We start from the raw sequence: 5,520 nt of genomic DNA, 5'->3' as shown, positions 1-5,520 counted from the left end.
GACTCCTCCGCCAACATGGTGGCCATGGTGGCCAACATGGTGGCCATGGTGACCACTGCCATGGTGGCCAGAGTGACCTCCGCCGCCACCACCGCCATGGTGGCCAGAGTGACCTCCGCCGCCGCCACCGCCACCACCATGGTGACCTCCGCAGCCACCATGGTGACCTCCACAGCCACCGTCGTGATGGTGACCTCCGTCGTCACTACAACTGTCGCCAGTAGTCGCCACAACTGGTGGTGTTATGCAAGTAAGCCCACCCGGAGATCTGCCGCCGTGGTCCGTCGGTTTCTTCTTCGCTCCGGAGAGCCACCGCATGCAGCAAAAGCCACCATAGGACATCGTGACGAGCACCGAACGCGCAATGCAACACACAAGGGTATAGACCAGCTGCTGGTGGACGGGAAGCTCGGGACCCAAGACAGAGGTATCCGAGTATATATATATATATATATATATATATATATATATATATATATATATACTAAATCTCATCAAACAACAGTTATCGATGAGCTGGGACTTGGCCACTTGGGCATACGTGGCAAGCAAGCAACTAAGGACCAGTTAGGAAACTAATGCGCGCCGCACTTTTAATCGCAAGCACACACAAGAGCTACAGTATAAAGGTCGGACCAGTTAGGAAACAAATGCGCGCCGCACTTTTAATCGCAAGCGCACACAAGAGCTACAGTATAAAGGTAGGACCAGTTAGAAAACAAATGCGCGCCGCACTTTTAATCCCTTTCTTTCCAAGCCAAGCTCTCTCCAACCAACGGGCACCGAGCCTAACCAACCAGCCAGCCAACGGAGCCGGCCTCGGCCTCGGCTTCGCATTGCGTCCCGGCGTAGTGGTGATAATGATGGTCTTGTGGACCAATCTACTGGTAATGGAGGTTTTTGGTGAAGAGCGTCTGCGATTGTGTGGGCGGGTGAGACAGACGGGACCTGACGGGATGGATGGTGGATCGCATCGTGGCGTACAGATTGTGATGATAGCCACTACCAGCAGCCACCGCACTACGCCACCGAGCGGAGCCCTCTCCCTCTCTCTCGTGTGTCGTCTCGTCTCGAGCGCGCCGGCCGGGGGGGCCCGCGTGCGCTTGAGATCATCGCCACGCCATTATGACGCGGCGGCTTCCCCCCTTCTCCTCCCCTCCCCGACGGAACAGGATTTCCTAGAAAGCGTGCTCGCCTTTTCTCGGCCAAAAGAGAAAGCGGGGCGGGGGCATCAGAGGAAAAAGAATCACGTACGCACCGGTGGCATCGATTGTTTACTTGAGCTGGGCACCAGCAGCGCTACGCTCATGTGACGAAATTATAATGCCCGTAGGTAGCCCCGGCGCCCATCCATTATACTAGTACGCTAAAGATCTATTCCTCCATCTCAAATTTTTATTAGTCTTTTTTAATTTTTCTTGGTGGATATTTTTTTGCTATGCATTTATATATATATATATGATATACTACACCCTAGGTGTAGAATAAGTATTCTACACCCAGCACCCAAACCAACTAGCCCACCAGCCATCCTCTTTGCCCGACCCGATCCAACCTCCCACTTGGCCCACGGCCCATCCACGAGTCATGTTACTACCCACCAGGCCACCACCCTGTCCACGCTAACATGCTGCCCAAACAGCGATTCGAGGCTCGATTCGGCGGCGGCGACGACGACGCGATTTCAGGTGGCGCATCCCTCCCGCCCAACTACTCCTGCACACCCTAGCGCGGCGTGGATCCCAGGCGGCGCACCCGAGCAGCGGCGGGAGCCTAGGCGGCACGCCCTCCCGCACCCTTGAGCGGGGACGACGACGACGCCCGTGGCTTGTGCCAGCCGCTGTTCTCCATCGAGTTCTCGTTCTTCGCCGCTACAAGTGGGTAAGCACGCGTCCCCTCCGCCCGCTTGCTTTTCCGGTGTATCCTTGTAGATTCGGCTCGGATTGGGATCACGATCCAGTAATTTTTGTGCCAACGTCCAGTATCAGTAATTTTTATGTAGGTCAGTATTACCATGTTTTTTTCCTTAGGCTAATAATATTTCCCAACACCATATTTTTTGTGATTACTAAATGTTGATGATGAGCTGAGTAGTTAGTACAATATTCATCTTTAGTCCAGTAACTTGTTAGCTCAAGTACAATTGCTCTTTTTTTGTTAGGTCCGTTAGTTCAGTACCACACGTGTGTCAGTAAATTTTGTTCATATGATCCATACATTGGTTTTTGTCGTAGTATTTCAGTAATTTTTTTATGTGTTCAGTTGTTATTATCACAAATTATTCAGTAATCTTTAGTTGGTATCATAAATTCTTCAGTAATCTTGTTTAGGCCCATAATTTTTGGATTTTGCCCAGTACTTTATTCTAGTTGTCCAAGGTATATCAGTATCACTGGTGGAAGCTATTTTTATCTGTAACAGTGATGTAAATGCCAAGGGTTAAAATCAAAGGCGATCTTCCTAAAGGCATCAAAGGTATATCATTGAGGGATAGCCAAGGTGCCGAGTTCCGATAGACCTCACACAGACCCAGCCTCGAGATCTTGAGATAGTCCTGCAGATGCTGCACTGGACACAGTCTTAATCGGAACGTGCAGCTGTAGGCTGTGGTGATGATGAGATAGCTACACCAGCTACATTCATCCCGAGCTCACTAGATGAGGTATTTAGTAATTTTTCTACTTTCAGTAATACTTTTTTTGCTTAGTTTAGGCTCAGTACTATATTATTTTCAGTAGTTGTGTTAGCGTCTAGTATCAGTAATTTTCGGTCACTACTAAACATTTGATGCTTTGAGTTAGTACAGTAGTTCTGTAGTCATTACTGAACTACTGGATGAAATAATGAATTTTTGGTCAACATCTATTATCAGTAATTTTTTGTTTGGTCAGTAGTACCATGGCTTTTTTCCTTTGGCACAGTAATATTCGTAACACCACTTTTTTTGTCGGCAATTACTAAATGTTGATGCTCTAAATTAAGTTGTTAGGACAGTAGTTTAACCCAGTAATTTGAGCTAGTTGTTTAGTTTAGTAGTTTTTTTTAATAGTAGCAGCTCAATTTCGTTCTGCCTTTTTAGTTTCAGTAGCCCAGTAATTTATGCTAGTGTAGTTTTCAGTAGTGGTTCCAGTAGTTCAGCTGTTTATATGCGAGCTTGTAGTTTCAGCAAGTTTCCGACACTGTTATCAAACTTATATCATTAATAGTCTATATTTTTTATATGATAGGGGTGTAAACGCCATGGATTAAAATCATAGGCGGCATTTTAAAGGCATCAAAGGTATATCATTGAGGGATTGCGGAGGTGTCGAGTTCCGGATGGACCTCACACAGACCTAGTCTCCAGATGCTTTCGTGGTTGCGACATAGGACACAGTTGAATTAGAAACATGCAACTGTATATGGTGGTGATGATGAGAATACTCCAGCAGCTACACTCATTTTGTAGATCTTTTTAGACTACAAGAGACTGTTAATTTGTGACTAATATGTATATAGATTCATGCTCACCGCCAATTATATTTATATACTTGGATTTTCGGTAATCTAGATAAACAATTATTCAGTATATGCACTTCCAGTAATTTTGTATATTTTTGAGAAATTGTTTTCTAGTAATACCCATGTACATGCTTGGATTTAGTAGTGCAGAGTTTCAAGTACATCCAATAATACCTATGCACATTTAGATTCTGTAATACATCGTATAATTCCAATGTATGTCTTGGATTCAGCAATACAGATATCATCTCGTAATACATGTTCATCAATATTGCTGGGTCTTTCGCCTTGTGCGCCTGTATACATTTCGTCATGCGCGTTCTAGGCATGAGCTTGTGGTTATGCTAAAGCACAATCCACGTAAAAAGTCACGCCGTCCATTCCTGCTGTTCTAGCACAAACCATTGCTTTTTTTTTTGCACCTATCATGCTTTGATGTATTTGATGTCCTGTGGTCATCCCCCAACCTTCGACTTGTGCTTCCCCCTATAGAACGAGCAATTGAATTTTCAGCTGATTTTATCATGTTCTTCTTGGTAGGAAAACCATCAAGCTCGGTGTACATTCCGTAGAACTCATATGCAGCATAGAATGGATCAAATTTGGCCTCATAAACTACTGAAAAATACAAGACTGAAACCCTGATATAGCTTCTCAAAGTACTAAAAAGTATAGATGATTGAGAAAGCTTATACTCCCCTGTTTTAGAAACTAAAAAAATATTGAGCTTAATGAATTTCATATTCAGTAACTCAACATAATTTGAATAGGCTTATTACTAAACCATCCAAAGCTAGATAGTTCAAACCCTGGCGAAGCTTTCAGTAATTTTCCACCCACCAACATGCTCACCTCGGAGCTCACACACAGCCGCCTTCAGGTACAATGCTGCTGCTTCCCGCGGATTAACTGAAATACAAGTACTACAATACTCAACAATTATAGAATATTGCTATGCAATAACTAAAAAAATACTAAACTTCAAAAACTAGCGAATAGAATGCATTTTTCTGGTGATCTGACCATAACTGGAGAATACATTTCTTTAGTAATTGAAAAATTGGACTACCGAGCTAATTAAAAAGACCAATGAACCACCACCATCACACGGAACAAGACAAATTATTTGGACTATGGAGCTACATGAAAATTTTAGCATTTTAGTAATTAGTATTTTGGACTATCGAGCTACATGAGAAAAATTATTTTAGCTATGACAGTAATTTTAGTATTTCAGTAATTTAAGAAATTATGTATTCAATGGGATCATTTTTAAGTGTTTCCGGTAATGAAGTGCACACTCGATAAACATGTCGGATCCATCAAATTACTGAACCATCACTTTGTGTATAAGACTAAACTGATCAAAATTACTGACAAAAAAATACTCAACCATCCCTATCCAATTACTGAACCATCCATCCAATTTAATGAACCGCCGAGATGTATAACACAAATTACTGAAATACATCACATCAAAACATACAGAGACCAGTCAGTCGAGTAGGGTAATTACTGATAGAAGATGTTGCGTTCTTCAGTAATTTTTTGAATTCCAGTTTGAAGGTTTCAGTAATTTGCAATCCCCAACCTGTTCTCCACGAATTGACCAAAATTACAACAAAATCACTAGGGATAGAGGGATTAGGGGTCCCTAGAGGGCTCAATTATTGAGGTAGATGTGGATTAACCACCAATCAATGCAAAATAAGAGAGATCAGAAGGATGGAGGGAGGAGGAGCAGCCTGATTTGAGGAGGATGCGGGGAGGAGGAGCTCTGGCTCGCGCCCACGCGGTGCGCCGCGTGCGCTGCCGCGCCGCCACTCGCCCCACGCCGGCCGCGCCGCGCTGCACTACTCACTCTGTTGCGCCTGAATCCGCGCGCCACGCTGCTACCCACGTGAACTCGTGAGCGCCGCAGAAGCTAGCGCAGAACGGCTCGCGCTCACCGCGCTCTGCGCGTCTCCCGAGTCGCGGCTCGCGCTCGTGGGCTGGAATAGGTGGACGGGGTGCTTGCTT

The 5,520-nt window shown here is 44.8% G+C and overlaps 2 long non-coding RNA genes across 2 annotated transcripts; one reads left to right on the top strand and one right to left on the bottom strand.

The window, feature by feature from the left end:
- The first annotated feature begins 1,450 nt into the window (after positions 1-1,450).
- Positions 1,451-3,720, top strand: LOC120703007. Its single transcript, XR_005686704.1, has 3 exons — positions 1,451-1,881; positions 2,422-2,662; positions 3,228-3,720. It is a non-coding gene; the product is annotated as an uncharacterized LOC120703007 (long non-coding RNA).
- LOC120703008 lies at positions 3,571-5,278 on the bottom strand. The gene is made up of 3 exons (XR_005686705.1): positions 5,018-5,278; positions 4,354-4,410; positions 3,571-3,987 (listed from the first exon to the last, which is right to left on the bottom strand). It is a non-coding gene; the product is annotated as an uncharacterized LOC120703008 (long non-coding RNA).
- Positions 5,279-5,520: the final 242 nt, after the last annotated feature.

Source organism: Panicum virgatum, chromosome 4K (genome assembly GCF_016808335.1).
Source record: "Panicum virgatum strain AP13 chromosome 4K, P.virgatum_v5, whole genome shotgun sequence".
Lineage (NCBI taxonomy): Eukaryota > Viridiplantae > Streptophyta > Magnoliopsida > Poales > Poaceae > Panicum > Panicum virgatum.
The sequence above is the reverse complement of the archived record's forward strand: the minus strand, read 5'-3'. Positions and strand labels throughout refer to the sequence as shown.